Source organism: Branchiostoma lanceolatum, chromosome 8 (assembly GCF_035083965.1).
Source record: "Branchiostoma lanceolatum isolate klBraLanc5 chromosome 8, klBraLanc5.hap2, whole genome shotgun sequence".
NCBI lineage: Eukaryota > Metazoa > Chordata > Leptocardii > Amphioxiformes > Branchiostomatidae > Branchiostoma > Branchiostoma lanceolatum.
The window spans coordinates 764,681-780,564 of NC_089729.1; the positions used below are offsets into that span (position 1 = coordinate 764,681).

Below are 15,884 nucleotides of genomic sequence, written 5' to 3' on the forward strand. Positions count from 1 at the left end.
TTGATATAGTCTGTTTATTTACTAATTTCTAATCTATATCTGATCATTTTATTATAATCTCTCTATCTAGATAAATATCAAACTCATGACCTACCGTATGCAAGGCAAACACTCTACCCACTAGGCCATTGCACCGGTAAGTTTTGGGAAGTAGTTTTCAAAGGTATAGAAATGAAATCTCGTTGTTTCTGACTTTAATCGCAACATCCCGGCAGCTTTCTCCCTGCAACTCAAGCATTTTACTTCAACTCTAAAGACTTCCCCACCCCCACAAGTGGAGTAAAAAAATCGCACTTAAGTGCTAGCAGCTAAAGTAGCTTTATCTCAAAAGGTGGTCGATAGCTGACGACTCTTCGAGATCTCAAAGCTTTTTGCAGGCTCTTGTAGAGATCTCCTCATCCATTATAAGAGTAATGTTTAAGAAACACAAGCAGAATATCAATTAAGAAAGGTTTTCCATGTCTCAGAAATGTTGCAATGTGAGGATTAGCATTTCTGCAAACTCAGGTTGCTGGTTTAAATCCCGGCCAAGTTGGCTGAGCTCTGATCCAGGATTATGTATGACTTTTGACTGGTAGAATTTGTAGACTTTCAGAGGAGATAACTATAACCCATTTGCATGGTCAGTGTTGCATCTCAAGCATATCAAAGAAACAACCATACTGTGGGAAAAAAAAGGACTTACATGCTGTCTGAAACCTATTGCTTAACCCTATATTTAGTCTATAATAATCTTGTATCTAACTCTTAAATAGTCTTATATCAAATTCTTAAGGATTCTTGAATCAGACCCTTAAAGATTGAGAAAGTAATGTTTCATTTTCTTGCATCAGATTCTACAAGATTCTTGTATCAGAGTCTTACAGATTTTGACATCAGATTGTTAGAATTTTTGTATCAGATCCTTTAAGATGATCCAACATTAAGGATTCGAAACGCAACAACTGCTCCACTTTGTAAAGCTAATTCCCATTCCTTGACATAAAAACCAATAAGAGCGCAGTTTGTCGGCTGTAACAAACGAGCTTGTAAATTTCACTGAAGGGTGATTAATCAGCGTCCAGTGGATGGGCAACTCGGTTGACTCTACGGGCACACCACACTAATAGTCTTAACTGTATTGGCCAATGGCAAATTACACAGGAGGTCTTCAAAACATGCATACCTATTTTTCATACTTCAAGCATCTAAGTCCTACACTGGCTATGGATATACCATTAGTGATCTGTGTATATACAATGTAGTCTATCTAAGTTGTATATACATGTAGGAGACCACACTGTCTTAACTGTAGGGGCCAACGGGAAATTACACAGGAGGTATTCAAAACATGCACACATAAATTTCACACTTCAAGCATCCAAATGCTCTACTGACCTAGATATACCATTGGTGATCAGTATACATATAGTATCATAATTGTATTTACATGTAGGAGATTACAAAAAAAGGCTTAACTGTAGGGGCCAACGGGAAATTACACAGGAGGTCTTCAAAACATGCACACATAGATTTCACACTTTAAGCATTCAAATGCTACACTGACTCCATTAGCTTCCCCACTCCTGCAAAATCCTAAAGCTAAAACATATAAACTTCTAGGAACTCTATGATTGTACATTGTCATGCTACAAGCTACCCACAGCGCATCCTCTTTTATCATCCCCTTTGTCACTAGCTGAAAATGTATGCCTTACTATATTGCATGATGATAAAAGATTATGATTCTCCCAATTTTCCTGGCAGAAGGAAAGAGAAAAACACTGCCAAGCCAGCACTGATGAGACTTCTGTTTAAACCATCTACTAAGACGGTAAGGGCCAAAGGAAAAGTATCGTTAATTAAAGCTACCCACTGTATATCTTCTCCTATGTCACTATCTAAAGATGCGCACAGCCACACTACATGTATATTGAATGTTGTAAAATGATTATGGATTCTAATAATTCTCCTGGCTTTGCATACAACAGCTCTTGGTTATCAAGTAGCATCTGAGCTATGAAACAAATTCTGCTACAGTTGTTTTAGGACGAGCGCTGTGCTGATTTAACAAAGTTCACAGCAAGATGCATAATTGTGCATTTATCGAACGGACCTTCAGAGATACTTGCCAGCAACAAAAGCTGTTTGATAAGGCAGCGGTGACATTTAGATTGACCGGGTAGACTAGACACACTTTTTGCACATCTAAGGAGACTGCAGATTTTTTTACGAGGCAAACTGACAACATTCGGGAGCGTGAAGGGTTATCCAATTTGGTGGTAACATACTATGAAACAAGAAATGTATGCAGTTTTTTTTTTTTTTCGCCCTGTCGCTCCAATTTTTTCTGAAAAAAATCCAAGAATCAACAATTAAAATTGGTGTGGTTTTAGCTAAGAATTTAGGTGCACAACACAATACAAAGCAAAGTAGAATGCCAGCAAAACCTAATCACTAATAACTTCACGGCACGAATCTGAGACCTTATAGCTACCTTTGAAATTTTAAACACAAGAAAGGTTATATTATTTTTTTCTGAAACCCTAAGAAAGAAAGAGAGTAAGCAGTTTCTTAAAGGCTAAGATTGAACCAAGACGCTTTTTGATTCCTCTCCAGACAGGAACCAGCAGACTGTGCCCCCCCCAGGAGTTGATCAATACGACCACTAACGAGATTTGTCATAATGAGAGGGTACAACTTAATCACTCACTGCCGACACAAAAGGTAAAGCGATCGAACCCCAAACTGAGGACAAAGCATGACACTTTTTTATTGGCCAGTAGGGGAGTTCGGCTTCGCTACGGCTTGCGTGTTTAGCCAAGCACACTGGGTCACCCCTACATCTACGGATGGCGTTCAGCACCAAGGACAGGTGTGTTTACCTGACGTGTGTGTTGATGGTGTTCAGCACCACTGACGGGTACATTTACCTGTGTGTGGATAGTATTCAGCACCAAGGACAAGTGTGTAATACTATGTGTTGATGGTGTTCAGCTCCAAAAGGCAGGTGTGTTTACATATGGATGGTGTTGAGTAACAGGGACAGGGAGGTTTGTAGGTATGTATAGCATTCAGCACCAGGGACAGGTGTGTTTGTGTGTATGGATGGTGTTCAGCACCAGGGACAGGTGTGTTTGTGTGTATGTATAGCGTTCAGCACCAGGGGCAGGTCTGTTTGTATGTATAGATGGTGTTCAGCACCAGGGGTAGGTCTGTTTGTGTGTATGGATAGTGTTCAGCACCAAGGACAGGTGTGTTTGTGTGTATGGATAGTGTTCAGCACCAAGGACAGGTGTGTTTGTGTGTATGGATAGTGTTCAGCACCAAGGACAGGTGTGTTTGTGTGTATGGATAGTGTTCAGCACCAAGAACAGGTCTGTTTGTGTGTATGGATAGTGTTCAGCACCAAGGACAGGTGTGTTTGTGAGTGGATAGTGTTCAGCACCAGGGACAGGTGTGTTTGTGTGTATGGATAGTGTTCAGCACCAAGGACAGGTGTGTTTGTGAGTGGATTGTGTTCAGCACCAGGGACAGGTGTGTTTGTGTGTATGTATAGCGTTCAGCACCAGGGGCAGGTCTGTTTGTGTGTATAGATGGTGTTCAGCACCAGGGGTAGGTCTGTTTGTGTGTATGGATAGTGTTCAGCACCAAGGACAGGTGTGTTTGTGTGTATGGATAGTGTTCAGCACCAAGAACAGGTCTGTTTGTGTGTATGGATAGTGTTCAGCACCAAGGACAGGTGTGTTTGTGAGTGGATAGTGTTCAGCACCAGGGACAGGTGTGTTTGTGTGTATGGATAGTGTTCAGCACCAAGGACAGGTGTGTTTGTGAGTGGATTGTGTTCAGCATCAACGAGAGGTGTGTTTTCCCTTGCATTGATGGTGTTCAGCACCAGGGACAGTGACAAATGATGGAAGAGATGTAAAAAAGGCAAGAAAACATTTTTCTGCATGTTTCTATGTAAAACACCTCGTGTACAGATCATGCAACAACTGTGTGGTAAAAAAAATGTCCTGCTGCCCCATTGATTCCATTCACAAATAGTGTCAAAAAGAGATTAAAAGGGAAAGAAAACACCTTAAGTTAGCACATGCATTGCTCTGGCTTTCGGTATGCCGTATAGCTAGTGTGTATGGCAACAACCACGCCGTGACAAATGCCCTGCCTTCCTGAATCAATTCAGAGATAATAGCAGGCAGAGTTTGATAAATGTTATCCTAAGTTTCCTTCGCAGGAAATTTGACGTTGATCCTCCCGTGTAATAACCCGCCGTGACGTATAGCAGCGGCGGCAATGACGGAATTGTAATCCATCGGCGAGGGGGGGGGGGGGCTGGGGTGTGGGGGAACGGAATCCCGGCCTTGGTGGGGATTCTGCATGTCCTTGAAGCGACATTGAACTAAGCGCGCTGCGTGAATTCTTTCTGTTCTGTTGGTTTTGACAAATCCCCCCACCCGCTAAATGCTCTTACCGCAAATCTGTAAATAAGCACGGGAAGGGATTTTCGGGTGAGAGTCTTGAAGTTGGGAACTTTGGAAGGTAATCTCCTTAAAGAGTTGCTGCAACAACTTGAAGAGAAGGCGATGTCATGCGAGGAATGATGAACAGGAGAGGTGTTAAGATAAAGAACAGATGTGAGCTTGAGGCATCGTAACTTGCTTGAGGTGGCAAAGGTACAATTTACCCAGTGTTCTGAATCATGTCTCACGGATGCTGCAATGCATACATTACTTCTCAAGGGTTAGGGGAGCATCCATTGGACTGCTTATTGATAACTTGATCTTCCTTCCTCGATTCTTCATTTTCAAGACTGAAAAAGAGTCTGAAGGGGTTGTAACTTGAAATAGAGCCTGAACCTTCCTTGAGGTGCTCATGATTCATGATACAATTTAGTATGCTACATAAGAAGGCTAGAAACAACACTGTCATCAGACTGCTAAATGTGTACATTGATTGTCTTCTTGCTGGATTCGTATTTTCAACAGTGTGTGACTCAGCTGGAAATATACACAGTCAAACTGGGCTGTGGCAAGCATCTTACAATATGTTCTGAGTCTTCTGGTTATTAGTAAAAGACAAAGTCATAAAATATTAAATTACAAATGAGCAATTTTCATTTCTAGCACAGTTTTCCTCATGTGAATACCACATGCAGACTTCATGATTGTGACTTTTTTACTTTTTACCATGTGATGTTTTGAAGCATGAGGATACCTTGAGGATAAAGAAGGCAGCATGCCTGTTGTTGTCACCCTCGTCTCAGTCCTAGTACTTCCTTATCCGTTCACCGTTTCTGCCGTTACAACTCTTTCTGGTAAGGTATTCCACTGGTTAACTGTACATGTGCAGATACTGAAAGACTGTCGGCGTACCACTGACCTAGCCAACGGGACATTCAGTTTGAGACAGTGACCTCGTGTTGTTTGCACTGAGCTAATTTTGAAAAAGCCTCCAGGGTTGACCCTCTCTTTTCCCGACAAGGATGACACAAGGTGAATGTTTTCCCCACTTGCCTGATCATGAGATATATGGTTGTACATTTTTGAAAATGACGGACAAAGTTCACAAGATGCATAAAGAAGACGATAATGACTGTCATATGGATCACTCTAAAAACACATCCCCGCATTCTGAAAAGCTTCCGTCCCATAACAACATAGCCCCGCCTGTCTTAGCCATGTGTTAGACCCTACAGGTTCCCTCCCATAACAACATAGCCCCGCCTGTCTTAGCCATGTGTTAGACCCTACAGGTTCCCTCCCATAACAACATAGCCCCGCCTGTCTTAGCCATGTGTTAGACCCTACAGGTTCCCTCCCATAACAACATAGCCCCGCCTGTCTTAGCCATGTGTTAGACCCTACAGGTTCCCTCCCATAACAACATAGCCCCGCCTGTCTTAGCCATGTGTTAGACCCTACAGGTTCCCTCCCATAACAACATAGCCCCGCCTGTCTTAGCCATGTGTTAGACCCTACAGGTTCCCTCCCATAACAACATAGCCCCGCCTGTCTTAGCCATGTGTTAGACCCTACAGGTTCCCTCCCATAACAACATAGCCCCGCCTGTCTTAGCCATGTGTTAGACCCTACAGGTTCCCTCCCATAACAACATAGCCCCGCCTGTCTTAGCCATGTGTTAGACCCTACAGGTTCCCTCCCATAACAACATAGCCCCGCCTGTCTTAGCCATGTGTTAGACCCTACAGGTTCCCTCCCATAACAACATAGCCCCGCCTGTCTTAGCCATGTGTTAGACCCTACAGGTTCCCTCCCATAACAACATAGCCCCGTCTGTCTTAGCCATGTGTTAGACCCTACAGGTTCCCTCCCATAACAACATAGCCCCGCCTGTCTTAGCCATGTGTTAGACCCTACAGCTTCCCTCCCATAACAACATAGCCCCACCTGTCTCAGCCATGTGTTAGACCCTACAGGTTCAGTTTTCCACACAAAGAACCTTTTTATTTTCTCCCCTCTCAACCTACATGATCTTCACAAGCCTCTCCCGAAACCACTTCCTTAAAGAACCTTAATAGACGAGGTTCCTTGTGGAATCGGCCACGCACTTTCTTGAAAGCAAAACTCACTTAAAGGATTATGTGCCACTTTCGGTATGTCTTTCTCCCCAAACCAATTTGCCTCAAAGTCAAAGAGCAGACCTGGGGCCCCCGCGCAATCACGCCGCGTTTTGTTGCGGGGAAGGGAAGCGTGAGAAGGCACGCTTTGAAGGCAGGATAAGGGACGTATTTCAAAATGGGAGGCAATTGCAACAGAAAATAAAAGGCCTTGACTTTCCAAATACATGTGCAGAATATAAAAAGCAGACTTGGCCCATACCAAGTCATTTATTTTGTTCTCGAAAATTTTCAAGTAAAAGGCAAATGAGAGAATGAGATGTATTTCAAAATGGGAGGCAATTTTAACAGCAACCAAAAGGCCTTGGCATTCCATATACATGTGCAGAATATAAAAAGGAAACTTACAAATGTAGCCTACACTGAATCATTCATTCGGCTCTCAGACATTCAAAGTAAAAATAATGGACAAGGTAAAGATTGGAACAGAAAATAAAGGGACCTTGACTTTCCATATACATGTGCAGCATTTCAAAAAAGCAGACTTAGCTCGCACCAAGTCATTTACTTGGTTCTCATACTTTTGAAACTAAAAGGTAAACAAGAGAATGAGATTTAAAAGTTTAAAAATGGGAAGAACTCTTAACAGAAATAGAAGGGCCTTGACTTTCCATGTACATGTGCAGAATATAGAAATTAGAGTTAGCCCGCTCCAAACCATCAATTTGAATCAAAAGTGCCTTAGATTTAGTAGAATGAACTAGGCCCATTACAAATCATTCATTTGGTTCTGGGGTAGTTAAAGGTAAAAATGAACAGATTATTTCAAAATAGAAAAGATTATAAAAAAACATCTATACATAAAAGGCATTGACTTTCCATACCCTTGTACAGACTAAAAGCAGACTTAGCCAACACCAAATCATTTATTTGGTTCTTGGAAGTAAAAATGAGATAAGAGACTATACAAAAATTGGAAGAAATCATAGCAAGGAATATTCAACAAAAAGTATTAGAAATGGGAAGAAATTGTAAAAAAAGATATATCATTTATGGAATTGCCTTGACTTCTATATACTAGATGTAGTGTAGAATAAAGCAGTCTAAGGCCAAGCAGTGAATGGCAGAGGCATGATGCCCATTACCGTCACCTAGACAAGTGTGTTAAACAAGCATGTAGAAAGGACAAACAGAGGTGGTTAGAAGAAAAACAAGAAGAAGCACAAAAAGCTGCAGACAGGAATGACTCGCGCACTCTTTATCGCATTGTAAAAGACATAACCAACTCTAAAAGCAAAGAAACTACAGCAGTGTCCATAAAGAGCAAAAATGGTACAGTCTTAACATCAGATGAGGAACAAGATGCCAGATGGGTTGAGCACTTCCGGGAAGTTTTGAACCAGCCAATACCAGAAGATCTGTTAGAAACTGAGGACAGTGACATAATAAACAGTATTGAAGTAGACCAGTCACCCATAACAGAAAGAGAGGTAGAGGCAGCCATCAAAAGGTTAAAAAACAACAAGGCAGCAGGGACTGACAACATAACTGCAGAGTTACTCAAACATGGTGGTGAAAGACTTCTCAGTGAACTAACACACTTCTTCAATAGAATTTGGCTGACTGAAACGGTCCCAGATGACTGGAGACATGGTCTCATAGTTAAACTTGCAAAAAAAGGTGACCCTAGCAACTGCAACAATTGGAGAGGGGTGACCCTACTATCCGTACCAGGTAAAGTCTTCTGTAGTGTTATTCTACACAGGCTCAAAGACGAGGTCGATACAGTTTTCAGAGAAGAGCAAGCCGGTTTTAGGAAAGGAAGATCGACTATCGAACAGATCTTTGCCCTTCGCAACATAATCGAACAATCGCATGAGTTCAGAGCACCACTTGCCATCAACTTTATTGACTTTCGTAAAGCGTTTGACTCTGTGCATAGAGACACACTGTGGAAGATTGTAAAATTGTATGGCATACCTGAGAAATACATCAATATATTCAAATCCCTGTACCAAAACTCCAAGTGTTGTATCAAAACAAAGACAGGAGCCACGCCCATGTTCGAAGTTGCCACAGGAGTCAAACAGGGATGTATTCTGTCTCCCTTTCTGTTTGTTATTGTTATTGATTTTTTGATGAAGAAAACCAAACAGACAGGGGAAGGTATAACCTTTGGCGAGGGGACATTAAGCGACCTCGACTTTGCAGATGACTTAGCTGCACTGGCCAACAGCTGTGAGAATTTGCAAAATTTCACAAACAACCTAGCCAACATAGGTGGAAAGATTGGGCTCAGGGTAAGCGGCGAAAAAACAAAAGCCATGACAACTATAGAAAACCCTACACCAATCCTACTTGACAACCAACAAATAGAGTATGTCGACAGCTTCACATACCTAGGAAGTACTATTACTAGGCACGGTGGCACAGAAAAGGACATCAAAACTCGCCTTGGTAAAGCCACGGGAATGTGGCAATACTTAAGGAAAATCTGGCTTTCTAAACAAATCAGCATACCCTTAAAGTTAAAGCTTTTTCAGTCCATTGTGGTACCGACAGCTATCTACGCATGCGAGACGTGGAAAAGCACCACAGAGACAGTACAAGCTCTAGACACATTCCAACGCAAATGTCTGAGATCAATTCTCGGCATTTCATGGAGAGATCATGTTACAAATGAAGAGCTCATGCAAAGAGCAAAAGTCCCCCCACTTAGCACAATTGTAATGAAAAGAAGATTAACCTTTGCCGGACATGCGTGGAGGTTACCCGAGCACAGAACGACAAAAATTGCCATGACCTGGAAACCGAAAGGCACACGTCCAAGAGGACGGCCTAAGGTCACTCTCAGGCGAACACTGCAAAACGACGGGAAGAAGCTGGGATTACATTCACTGGAGGAAATGGCAGTGGCGGCGCAAGACCGCATCCTTTGGAGAAGAAGTATCCGGAGCCAAGTTGACCTATGCAACAAAGTTGCGGGAGGATCTAAGGTCTAAGGTAAGGAAGGCCAAGCAGAGTCTTTTATTGGTTCATAAACATGTTAACTTAAAGTAAATCTGAAATAAGAGGACAAGATGAAGATATTGGGCATAGAGGACAACTTAAATCTATTTTTACATTGTTTGCCAAGGTACAGACTTTTTGTTGGTTTTGAGAGCTAGTCATTGATCATTGAAAATTGTAGAAAATTGTTTTGCATGTGATAACAATCAAATCGATAAACTTAAAGTGTTCATTGGCATCCTTTTTAATCCTGGCAATTCTAAAAGAATAACATAATATATATTCTTTTTTTTGCAAATCCATGTGCGTAATTGCAAGGGTACAAACAGTGAAAAAAGTCTTATAGTATACATCTAACTAATTTTCTACATACATTACCGGTGGGTTTGACGTCTTCATTGGAGGCAGTGGATGATGAAAAGTCCCACGTTTTTAATGATCAGTGGGTTTTGTGATTCTAGTAGAAATTTGGTTTTTTTTGGAGATCTCCTAGATGTTGGACAAGTAGTGCACTCAATATAGTACTTAGCAGTACTTTTATGTGAACATTTTTGTAAGATTTCATATATAATAAGCACACACAAAAAGATCATAAAGCCAATTTTCCCTACCTGTTTCTATCAGAACTGCAGCAGCAGGCATATAATGGCAGTGCTTATCACCATAACAGTTACACCACTCCGTAACGTCGAGGTGTGTATTTCAAACCCTGATTTTAGAAATATCATCCCTATCAGACGGTAGACCTCAGCAAAACACAGACGTTATGGTTCTGCCGTTTTGCTGTAAAATCTATACCATTCATCAGGAGCCATATGCTGGCGTCCGTCCAAGCCTGCTGCTCCTGTAGTCATGAAGCAATAACGCCGGACTCAGTAAAAATCTGACTCAATAAAACGAAAGAGAGACCATGGCCATTGTCTGAAGCTCTGCTATTGCATGACTCTATCAGTGGATATATCATATTTATGTGGGTGATCTCTGGCCTTTCCAGTCCCTCACTTCTTTTCAGCTTAGGTGAAATTGAGCAATAATGTATAATTCTACATAAATCTCAGTTCTTTACTGTGAAAAGAACCGAATATGATCAAATTTTGAGGCTGATTCCTATATCAAAAAGTTTGTGGAGTTTGAATCACAGGGGAAATGAATATAAAGTCAAAAGATAGTTTGTCTTTAACTGAACATTTTGACAAGAAATATAGTTATTGGTGCAAACTTTAAGACAAAGTTTATAAGAAACAATATTCCACTCCCTGTTATATCAGAAAATGTCATCCAAAATATATATTACAGCCTTTAAGCTTTAATCCAAAGCATTGATATTACGCTTTTGATTAATTTCGAAATTTAGGGCTATTTCATATAGGTAAAGGACTGGTTGACAAAAAAACATACTACATAGTATTACTTGTAAGTCTAAACAAACATACAAGCTACGATTGTGGGGATTTTGTTTTCACATTATCAGATCTTTGATACGTCGATGAAGGTTAGACATCCAGATAATAGGATACGCCAAGTAGCAGGTACTCAAACAACTTGATATGATTTTCCATAACCAGAACCAGTTGCTAGAGTAACTGCTACTTCATATAATCAGATTTATTTGTTCCACGGAAAGTTGCCCATTTTTGTCCTCACCTGACTGAATGTAACATTTGTTCTTTACATACTGGGCCTCTTGGAAATCAACTTTTAGAAGTTGTAGGGCCCACTCAGCTGTCTTGAGATGCAAAGTAAACTGTACCTGGGAGCCTATAGTAACTTGCTTGTTTGTTTGTTTGTTTGTTTGAACCGTTGTTTATTCATGATAAGCTCAAATCGGCACGCAGGTCGCTTTTCATTGAGGTCATGAGGGAAGAGGTAAGGGTCAGATACAATATAACAGAGATACACAGTCATTTGAGTCCTAACAACTCTATCAACATATATCATTACATATTTATGGTACAACAATATACAAGTGTTACAATATATAGTAGGGCGAAAGCTAGTTCATGGTCCGTGTCCGTTCGTTTTGTTCATTTCCTTTACTTCAAGAGTCTCTTAAAGGAGGTCAGATTCAGTGCTAACTTATTCCCTGCTAACTTTTGATGCTTCCAGTACAATGAAGAACATTTTAAAAAACTAAAAGAATTTAACAGCAAACCTTCTGAAACACCATCCATAATTCCGCCTTGCTGAGTTGTCATCTATTCAGCTTTTATTTGCTAGAGAGGCCCAATCCGCAGGACGTTATGAGCTCATATAACTATCCCGCCGAGTTTTAGGGGCCTATTTTCCATCAATAGCAATTCCAATCACTATAAAATGTGGCATTAGCACAGTATGATATCTTAGGTTTTGGAAAACTCAATAATCTTCAATCTGCCGACGAACAGTTTGTTTTTATTACATCTGTAACTGTTTCACCATATTTTTGCAATCGGGGGAAGAAATATGCTACAATTCTATATTACGCTTTGTGTTAGTTTTTACAGTTTCAAACAGCCAAGTTTGCTTCATTGGACTGACGTTTCAGATAATGATACAACATTATGCACCTTGTTTGAGACACAGTTTGTTGGTACAGTCAGACATTTTTTCTGTATTCTTTTTTTCACACAGATAAAACGATTACACATACAATTAAGGAAAATACATTGTGCTGGGGGAGGTGGAAACCAATAAGGTCTATAAGAGTCCTTCCCCATGTTTCTTGGTATAACAAAGGATTAATGATGATAATTTAAGGTGTAAGATAATTACATGATCTCAACAATTGCTCAAGGGTCTTAGGAAGAATGGTTTGTGACTTGGAGTGGTCGCTCCAGACAAGAGGGTCTTAACTATATGAAATAGGACAGGAATGTGGCTTGGGCTGGAGGTGGTTGGCTTGTGAATGTGGCTCGGGCTGGAAGTATCTAATGCCAGCCCAGAAGAGGAGTAGAAATAGTCATGCTTTTAAGTACCAGACTTATCAGCCAAGGATTGATGTGTTCAAAAATTTATATTTTCCGAGAACTATTGTAGAATGGAACTCGTTGTCAACAAATACTATGGCGGCATTTTCATTAAGAATCTTTAAAGAACGGTTGTAGTCAGATATGCAAAGACTAGGTGCAACAGACCGTTCGGTGTAATATAACCAGCTGCTGCCGCGCCGCGTGCCTGCGAAGCTGGTGTGTTACGCCTAATGGCGGTTGTACCGGCTAATATATAGATACAGATGCAGGTGGTTGGAAGTACCATGCGTTGGGCTGGCCAGGTTTGACTGTGTATTTGATGAATAATGTCCATGCAAAATTGACACCAACTTTATGTGCATGTATCTCTCACTTAGTCTTGTTTTTAAAAAAAGTAGGAGATGAAAACAAGACTTGTAGTATTGGCTACAGGTGGCCCAATTCAACAGATGTGGAGATTTGACCAACACATTAATGACAACAACAGTTGATACTGAGTTACAGCGAGACTGAGCACCATGTTTCCCTAAATTATGCCAACTTCAGAAGAGGCTGACCCAACAGAATCACTCATTTTCAAGAAAAGTAAGAGATGAAAACAAAACAAAACACATCAGCCGTAGGTGGCTCTAATCAACAGACATGAAAATTTGGCCTCAGCATTTATGACAACAACAGTTGACACTGACTTACAGCTGGACTAAGCACAAATTTTCCCCTTTTGTCGAATTCAGAAGAGGCAGAAGTTTCAGAAAAGGAAACCACTCCTTTTCAAGAAAAGTAAAAGCTCCTTTTCAAGAAAAGTTAGAGATGAAAACAAAACACATTTCCCATAGGTGGGTCCATTCAACAGATATAGAGCATTAAATTTTATAACAACAACAGTTGTACAGCTAGACTAAGCACAATCTTTCTGCTAAAACAAACTGCTAAATTCGCAAGAGGCCGACCCAACAGAACCCCTCCTTTTCCCTGATGCGGCCTAATTGTTGGTTTGCTGCAGATGGCTGTCAGTGATGCGGGGACTTAGTCTGATGGTTTAATCAATGTAAACGCCCAACTCAACCGGGGGCCTCTTCCAGGGTTTCCTTCCTATCTATCCAGGGGAATTGGGTTGCTATTCCAAATAACAATTACCCAAGCAACTGGAGTTGATTTTGGAAACAGTCAAACATGTGGGTTGCTATTGTTAGGGGGTCTAGATCCTCATCTTTGTTTTTCTCCACAAGTTCTTTGATTTCAATTCTATTGTATTTGTATTTGTCTATTTATTTATTGGTTTGGCTGTTCAGCCAAGGCCAGGGCTGCCCAACTAGCCTATGGCTATTACAAAGGGGCGCTATCCCTGCTGACAAGGACAAGGCAGTGCATTGCAATTTTGACATGGACTTTTTCGTTGGAGTTAAGTGTAATCAGACACGAGGGAGTCTTGTGCCTACCTGTTTTGACGGGTTGTGGAGCCATTGTTAAGGTTCCATATGCCTTTGGTCATAAGCGGTAAGCAGTTGTTCTAATTCTATATCATTTGTGTGCAACGCAGAGTAACCAGCAACATATGGTAGTAACAAGGTTTCCTTATACCTGTCTCTCAGTATTTTCTAGACTTGTTCCCAAGCAGACAAAGCAAAGAAAAGAACTTCTACTGTAGCTTGTGATGCTGCATCTCCTAAAACTTTGTGCCCAACACTTTGATAGTGCTATTAATGTATGTGTCGATTTCTAGAGTACTATGCCATTGAATACACCATGGGTCCTTGATATCTCTTGTCTTGTCTTGGCTAGCAAAGATCAATGAAAAGTGGTCTTCACATTGGCTGCAAGCCCTCTGCTGGCTGCAGAGGCCACTTTGGGAAATGCAGGTCCAACAGCAAAGTCTAAAGATGTAGAACTGCAATGTATAATGGTAATGAAAATGACCAAAACAAACGACTTACCAATAGTGTGAGGTTGGCAGTCTCAGCTGTGGCAGAATCCCCTGCCTATGCTGATCCGTTATTCTCGTACGTTTTCAAGAGAAGAATCCTGTATCAGCAGACAGGTTGAACCGAGGGTTGGGTTGGTATGCAGTACACTGTGGCACTGCTGGGTTGATCCTGGAGGAAAACAGAAATTGGACATGAACTTCAGAGACATGGTAATGACTTAGAAAAATAATCATATTTGTATAGAAACACACATATCAAGATCTAAATGTTTATAGCATTACATGACAAACACGTTAAATTGGATAGAGAGAGAGAGAGATGATGTATTACCATGGAGCCCATTGCCACTAAGCACTAAAGGACCATCCTTATTAGATAGCTTTGAACGATTCTTACAGCTAGATGCGCAAAGGTTAGGTGTGACAGGTCGTTCATTGTAATATAACCAGCTGCTGCCATGTCATGTGCCTGTGAATCTGGTGGGTTACACTGAAGGGCAGTTAAACCGGCTATTCAGATAGCACATGCCAAGTTCCACACAGAAAAAGAGAACTGTAACGGTCATGATTTCTTACTCTAGATCTAACGTTCTAGAGTTACCAGACTCACAGATGTGGTACACTTGTATTGTACAGTGCAATATGACCAGTCTAATGGCTTTGGTGGTTTCGATTCTACTAGATACCAGAAATGAAAATCCATAACAATGTTCCATATGGAGACCATCCTCCTCATGTCTAGCCAGAGTGGCTTCCATCAAATCCCAAGTGGGGTGAGAAACTGGGTCATGTGGAGGGGAGTGGGCATGATTGTGTTGTGCTGTTGACCCCAACACAATCTTTTCTACTCCTGCTGTAGGGCTTGAAATTCAATTTTGGGACTAGATGCATATTTTGGGGGCTATTAGGTGCATTTTAGGGGATAGGTGCACATTTTTGAGAATACTAGTAGGTGCATTTTGGGGGATAGGTGCATTTGGGGGAATACACGTAGGTGCACATTTTTTGTATAAGGTGCCTTTTTTAAACATTTTTAGAAATAGGTGCATTTTTTGGGAAATAGGTGCACATTTGGGGCATAAGGTGCTCAATTTTGGGAGTAGGGGCATTTTTAGGATTTTTGTGAATAGAAATATCACCTAACCTTAAACATTTTGGGTCCACAAATGAAGAAAAATTTGAATTTCATCAGAACCTGCCAACATGATTTCAATCTTTGAAAAATTGTGATGGACCCAACATTCCACAGCTAACTTAAGAAAAGTAAGACAATCAAGGTTTTATTACACATATCTTTTTGGCACTTTTATGTCAAGAATGCAATGGCCTAATGGGTAGAGTGTTTGCCTTGCACACGGTAGGCTGTGAGTTCGATCCCCGGTCGGGTCATACCAAAGACTGCTTAGCACTCAGCATTTGGGAAAGAGTATGGATGTTAAACACA

At 41.0% G+C, this 15,884-nt stretch overlaps 1 protein-coding gene across 4 annotated transcripts in view; it reads right to left on the reverse strand.

The window, feature by feature from the left end:
- Window positions 1–15,884, reverse strand: part of LOC136440300 (leucine-rich repeat-containing protein 4B-like) — a 282,914-nt gene that overhangs the window by 74,325 nt on the left and 192,705 nt on the right. For all 4 annotated transcript variants that reach the window (XM_066436258.1, XM_066436256.1, XM_066436255.1 and 1 more), the window contains one exon: window positions 14,451–14,609. The gene's annotated coding sequence lies outside the window, so the exon portion shown is untranslated. The remainder of the gene's footprint in view (window positions 1–14,450; window positions 14,610–15,884) is intronic.